The following is a 7,430-nucleotide window of genomic DNA, read 5'->3' as shown; positions in this document are numbered from 1 at the left end:
CGGTGGTTGAACGCGAACCTATCTCGTGATGGATTCTTTGGTTGGCAAATCCCTAGGGGCATCCTGCCACAATCAGCATCAGAGGCGCTGCGGACGGGGCTGGTTGAGCTGCAAGGCGAGTGGCGCTTCCCGCCACAGCTTTCCCACGGGAAATTCAGCATCCCCCTCTAAAGTTTTCAGTTCGTCGTTTCCGTTGATGTTCAGCTTCGCGTGCCTTCGTTGTATCAGTAGCTTCTTGACGTAGTTTGAATGAGTCAAGGACATAAGGCGCGTTCGTAGCACTTGCTCCTGTCCCGGATTTGTAGCGTAGTGGGAAGAGCACCGCGTACCTCACGTTGCGGCCAGAGAGTCGTGGGATCGAAACCGGGCGCCGCTAACTATTTCTTTTTTTATAGTGCAGTATCGCGGAGCTGTGGGTGTACGGAGCAGAGTTGCGCGTGCGCAGTGAGCGTGTGGACGGCGCCGCCATCAACGACGCAGGACCAGGCGAGCCTAAGAAATGCTCCGCATTAAAAAAAAAATACCTCTACGAGGAATTGAACCCGCGACGTTGATCGAATCGGCACGGCGCCCGAGACCAGTGAACCACCGTACGAACGCTGCACTTGTGCCGAACAACCTGTATACTACATGGATGCCCACCATGCGTGTGCCATACATCGGTGTTTACTAGCTGGCTTACAGATTTACTGGCTGATAAAGTGCGATTTCTTAAAGCGTTTGCGCAGTAAGGTTCCGCGGAGCCCCCACAATAGTTGATCGCCATCAACTCCGCTGTTTCGAGAAAGCGCTCGCAAATATGTGTGTAACTGGCTGCGACTGCGATTTGGCACTGCATGAATAGTGCTTGCTGTGCTTTGGTTTTAAGGTTTAGGCTGAGTACTTCGGCCGATATTGATTCCTTAAGAACTAAATTACCTGCCGCAACTCTGCTTCTGCCCGCAAATGACCTTATATTTTCTACAAGGGTGCCGGTCACACACGCATGTGCAATTTGCAGGTCCGGGGCAGCGACGTCGCCGGAGCGTCGTAAAGACAAGATACAGCGCTCGTGTTGAGCGGTATGGGCCTCATGGTCCTCACTAAGCTTACTACACTTTAGACACTAACGAAACAGAGCCGCATTCATTACGCCACGAATGCTGTCGGGGCGCAGTTTTCGCTTCTCGATCGATTCCCGACGATCGACACGACAATATATTTCTTGCAGTTATTAATAAACTGCTCTGTTTCTGTTCTGCATCATACAGAGGAAACGCCCGTATTTTGCAAAGCATAAAAAGATTCCGTTTGACGTGTAACGGAGACAGCATCCGTATACTGAGGGACGGAGCACATTTCCATTAAATTACGGGTGTTTTCTTGGATCTGCATCAAACGGAACAGGGCTCTGTTTTATTACGGCCATCTGATCCGTAATTTATACGTAAAATTACGGATTGTTTTTACAGTGTGCATAGAGCTCGCGAAAAATTAACAGTCGTTTATGTTTTTTCATACGCCCTGAAAGCTCTGCTCCGTTGTGTACGACCAAATTCGATAAAATATCCCCGATGAAACGTCCTTCTACCAAATGGCGTTCGGTGAAACGGTGTTCGCTGAAACGGCTTCTATGAAATGGCGTTCGATGTAACGGCGTTGAATGAACTGTCTGCAACCCGAACACGCGGCGCCAGCAGCGCCCGCTCACTGATGCACACAGCTCGTGCTCCATTCACCGAAATAGCACTCTTGGCGAAGAAGAGGCTCCACATGCGAATAGCGCTGATAATATAGCTGAGAATCGTTGTTATGTAAACCCCCCGATTTCCTCTGCAACTGTGGTCTGCCACGCCTGTAAATGCTGAAGGGCAGCCACGGGGAACAATGCCGTAGAGAGCTGTCACAGTCGCTTTCTGGATATTTGGACACGTCGCATCATGGCTTCAGCTGTTTCCTAAGCCGCCTGCCGCCGGAGCATGGGCCTACAGAAAACAAAATTGAGGAATTGCTACGAATCCAGAATCCACCAACGTGGAAAGGGGTGCCGGTGATATCGCCAGTTTCTTTAAGTGCTCTAAGTTTGTTTCGATTTATTTTATTACGTGTAACACATGGTCTGAAAGTAGCCTCGAGACGATAAGAAAACTTTTTATGCACACATCATCTATGGAAATTTTTAGTAAAACGGCGATCCACCAATTCGATAAAACGGAGTTCGATGTAACGTCTTCGATGAAAACAAATTCCTTCGATAAAACGGCGTTTGGTAAAACGGCGTTCGATTAACTGTCCTCGACGCGTTTTGACGGTGTGTCGCGCCGTGTTCGGCTAGCCTGACTATCCACGCTATGTGCCTAAACTCCTGCGCATCAAGACTTCTCCAGTAACAAAAGACTTCTCGGGGGACAGGCGGGTGTGACGTTCAGACGCTGACACCGGTTCCAGCATTCGTACCACCTCCCCAAATGCGTGCAATTCTCGTACTTCGTGGGGACGGATCCAACCCAACCTTGAAACGCCCGCAACCCTGGTTGAGGAGACAAGTACGAGGGGGAGTGATCAATGACCGGCCAGACCCCCTTTGTTCCCTAACGCGCCATCGCTTCTCTCCACAGAACTCGCAGAATTTATCAGAAGGCACCGACACAAGCACCGGGGTCGCCTGCTCCACGCGACGCAAAGGAATCCAGCTGGAGGAAGCAGCCGTATGAGTTATCCAGTAGCGCGCTTCAGCATTTCGGTCCGAGAATGAGACGGGAAGGTACGCCGCACCCTGCATCTTCTACCAGCACCGACCAGCAGGCCCGAAAGTGCACTCCGGGCTCACCTCCTCAGCACAGCGGGGTAGGCATTACCCGGTTAGAGAACTCGAGCCTCCCGTCCAGCGGTGATCGTGCGCCTTTCGTGCACCTCGGCGCGAGAGCGAAGAATCTCGGCTCCACGGCACGGCACCAGCCACCCACTTGACACGCTTCTACCTGATCAAATGAGCCGGACGAACGCCGACGCTACCGCGTCCTCGGGACCGGCGAGGGTGCCGGCCCCGTTTAAATGCTTATTAGTTTACCTTAAATGTTATCTGTTATTACCTGTTCGTGTCTGACTCTCTTTTCCTCTCAACTCTCTGTAAACCCACCCAAAGGGCATACAGTGAGCAAGACCCGTAAGGGCTCGTCACACTAGCGGTCCACAGGATCGCGGGCATACAGCATCCGCAACAGGAACATTCCTGTAGTGTCATGGAATACTTCCTGGTATTCCATGAGGAGAGTGAGGACATTAAGGGACAGTGAGTCAGGGAACAAACGTCTGTTAAGGGCATATTAGTAAAAATTAAGCAGAAGTGAGTGTGGGCAGGGCATATAACCCGAAGGCAAGATAACCGTCGGTCGTTAAGGGTAACAGGGTGGATCCCTAGAGAAGGCGAGTGTGGCATTGGCGGCAGAAAATTAGATGGGAAGATGAGATCAAGAAGTTTGTGGGGGTAAATTGGTTTCCAGTTAGCACAGGAGCGGGATAACTGGAGATCCATAGGAGATGCCGATACCACACAGTGGGCGTAGGTAGGGTAATGATGATGAGAATGATGATGTATTCAAGTTTTCCTTTCTGCTTTAGGTCGCTTCAAATACTGGAGGATACAATTTAATGGGTAATTGGTGTTTTAATCTAAGCGAACTTTCAACTTAGGCCGTATTTCTTTCCGGGAATAAATTAGTGTTTTGAAGGCCTCACGAAATTCAATAAGGGATTTAGCACTGACCAATCCCTCCTTGTGGGTACATGCCAACAACTTTGAAGGTATCATCATTATTAATACTCAGAGGCATGCCTCACAAATGTCTATCAGTTTATTGTGAGCAAGCACTTCTATCCTACTAGACGTCAGCCACGGGTGCGTGCTTATGTGACTTCTTCCCACCCCCCTCGGAAGTTTTCCCAGTCACCGAAACTAGTCCCAGGCGAGGCCAGACTCCACGTTCGCTTCCCGCTCAGGAAGATAGTTTTTGATTGCGCCCGTCGTCCAGGAAGGCGCACCTTTTCCGAGACGCCGCGAGTAAGTGAGGTTGGGGACGGGCAGTGGTCCGAGACACGCGGAACACTGTCTGGGTGTGACTATCTCGCGGAGCATCGGCTGGGCCGCTGGTGCAGCCAGGTTGTAGCGACATTCACCACCATGAAAAATTTCTTCCAAATAGGGCAATGAGTGCCAGCTCAAGAAAACGTAATATGCTACTAAAGCGAATCCCCCCCCCCCCCCCGCCCTTTATCTCGTCCCTGTTTTGATATTTGCTTTTTAAGCGGCATCGCCAAGGAGCTACATTCCGATGGCGGTGGGGCATAAACCTGCATTAATCGTCAGCTTTTCATAGAATCATGACGTGTAGCTGTCTTTGGTTCTCGCCATTTTTACCCGCCGTTGTGGCTCAGTGTCTAAGGCGTTGCGCTGCTGAGCACGAGGTCGCGGGTTCGATTCCCGGCCGCGGCGGCCACTTTCCTGATGGAGGCGAGAAGCAAAAACGCCCGTGTGTACGAGATTTCGGCGCACGTTAAAGATCCCCAGGTGGTCAAAATTAATCCGGAGCCCTCCACTACGGCGTGCCTCATCGCCTGCGTTGCGTCGGCGCGTTAAACCCCACAATCAATCAATCTCGCCGTTTTTGGCAACGTAAAGCCGTTAGAAAGACGCGCAAAATGACGTTGATGTTTTTGCCGGAATAAAGTGCACATATTTCTGCGAAAAATAACGATTGTTGTCAATGGTGGGTGACAAACTTCGAGTATGAGCTCACCTGCCGCCAAAAGCACGCACTCACACTCCCGCAACAAGACAGCAAAATGAAGAAAGCGTGTTTTCCAGCAGTTTTCCTAACCCTTGCTGCAAAAGAAGAGGCGTATTGCCTATTTTTGGAGAAAAACAAAAAAGAGTGTGCAAGCAGCAAAATTATCGAGGTCCAAATTCTTGATTAGTGCCGCTTCGCTTGAATCTAACTGCAAATATCAAAGCATTTCAGGTGGTGAGCACCGCAATGCAGCTTACCTAACGCAATACACCATTCATCGGGAAAAGGTTTTTAAAATAGCTATAAATCGGCGATCGCGATGTACCGGTGCAGCCCTATGTTGACTTTGGTCAGCAGTACCGGCCCACTCACAATTTCGATACTTTACATAACCTAAACAATACTGGCACTCACCGTACAGGCTCAAGTGGGGCTCGCTTCTCAAGCGTTATATACGTTTATATTTTTGCAAGTATTGCAGGTTAACCAACGTAATTTAAACAACAGTTGTGTTGCTCCGCTTCATAAGAAAACTGCATTCATGAATAAAATTCTGTCAGCCCTTCATTGTATTCACTTTAAACACTGGCGAGGGCTGCTAAGTGCACGCACATTTTGAAATGTTTTCCACTGGTTTGCCTGGCCCTCGGAATAACAAAAAAGACGAGCAAAACAATGTGAGCCAAATAATTTGTATGCAGCATTTAACTCAAGCAAAGTTAGTCGGAGCAAAGAGATATGATCAGATGCAAAATACAGTGTGCACAAACATTAGTGTATACACTGACCCCCCTTCCTTCCCTCATACAGGCGCTCGTGCATAGGCGTAGTAGTGGTGGGGCCATTTGTTCCTACTTCGAAGTTGGGACCATTCGTTCCGGGACCGTATATTCTGGGGCCATTTGTTTCGGGATAATGTTTAACGCTACTGCGGGCATGCATAATGTAACGATGGTTAGGAATGAGGACTGGTAAAGGTTTATTTTCAAGGCTTGTGTCCAAAAATAATGCGCTGCCCGTAGACTCACAGCTGAACCGTCTTCTTCCTCCTTTTTCACCCGTAGTGCGTCTCATCTTCTTACTTGCCTACCAGTAGCTCACTGATACCTGACGTCAGCGTCCAGCCAAGGCGCCAGTTGAAACATGGATACGAGGGTTGTTGAACTACTCCCCCCTTCCGGTAGGCATCGACCCGATGCCATTAGGCCGAAGGGCAAGAGGGAAGATAATAAGAAATACACTGTACAAACGGACTAGGGATGAAACGCAGGTCAGCAAGGCGGGGGCGGGAACAGGGAAAACTAAGTGTATGTACAGCAGGTCAACTGGGAGTGTCAGATGAACGGGAATGGTATAGTTTAAGGCGCACCACGTGAACGACTTCACCATATGGCCGCTGTCGAGAATAAATGGGTGCCTCTGTCTCTGGTACCACCTCGTAGTTCACGTCTCACACACGGCGGGTAACTTTATCTGAAGTAGCGCCGAAGTAGCTTCTCTGAAAGCCTGCGGCGGCGAATAGGCCTCCATACCCGAACGAGATCGCCGAGTTGGTATTGTACAGGTCGTCGTCGCAAGTACATCGTCGAACGTCAGTTTCCTGTTGCTTGCGAATGCGAAATCTCTCGGTCTGACGAGTGTCTTCCGCTCTCTGCTTGATGTCGTCAATGTCGGCGCCGGTTATCATGCCGCTGTCGACAGGAAGCATTGCGTCGAGGGTTGTCGTGACTGGGCGGCCAAAAACAAGCTCAAACGGCGTAAATGGCGTCGTTTCCTGCACAGCAGTATTATACGCGAATGTCGCATACGGGACAATTTCATCCCATGTCTTGTGATTCAGGTCCACATGCAACATAGGAAACATGTCAGCTAAGGCTCGGTTAAGACGCTCTGCAAGGCCATTTGTTTGGGGTGATAGGCGGTCGTCTTGCGGTGAGGATTGTGCGTTAGGCGTGAGATTTCTTGCATAAAGTATGCTGTGAAACAGGTGCGATACGATGGCGGGCGCACCATGTCGGAGGACGATGTTGCGCAGAAAAAAATTAGCGACCTCTCCAGCGGTTCGACGGAGAAGGGCCTTTGTCTCGGCGTTAAGTAATCGGTGGCAACGATTATGCACTTGTTCCCCGAGGCTGACGTTGGGAATGAGGAAAGTATATCTATTCCGATTGGTCAAAACGTAGCGTCAGGGGAGGGGGAGGGGGCGGTCTAGAAGATGGAGCAGGCCTGCCTGCTGGTTTTCCCGGTGGTGATTTCCGGCGCTGGCAATCACGGAATCTTCTTACGTACTGTTTGACCGATTCCAGCAGTTTTAGCCAGTAGTACTTCTTAGGAATTCGTGCAAACGTGCGGGTGACGCATTAGTGCCCAGCCATGCTTGCTGGGCACATAGGCATGTTTGCAAAATTTCCCTACGTAGTGCAAAATTTCCCTACGAATTTTTCGCTACGGTCGTCGTAATTTCGCTTTTAGAGTACGTTGTCGCGTAGGCAGTACAAAGCTATTCCCCTACGGAAGGCACGGGGTGGCGCAGCGTTGTCATCGCGCAGGTATTCGATAAGCGCTCGCAGCTCCGCGTCGGCCAGCTGGCAGTCAGCCGCATCCGCGTTTTGGATGATCCTGGTGAAGGGAAAGTCTTCGTCCCCCTCGGAAGGGCCCGCGGAA

This window comes from Haemaphysalis longicornis, unplaced genomic scaffold, assembly GCF_048455015.1.
Source record: "Haemaphysalis longicornis isolate Haplotype H1 unplaced genomic scaffold, Haemaphysalis longicornis Haplotype H1 scaffold_1, whole genome shotgun sequence".
Taxonomy (NCBI): Eukaryota; Metazoa; Arthropoda; class Arachnida; order Ixodida; family Ixodidae; genus Haemaphysalis; species Haemaphysalis longicornis.
The sequence above is the reverse complement of the archived record's forward strand: the minus strand, read 5'-3'. Positions refer to the sequence as shown.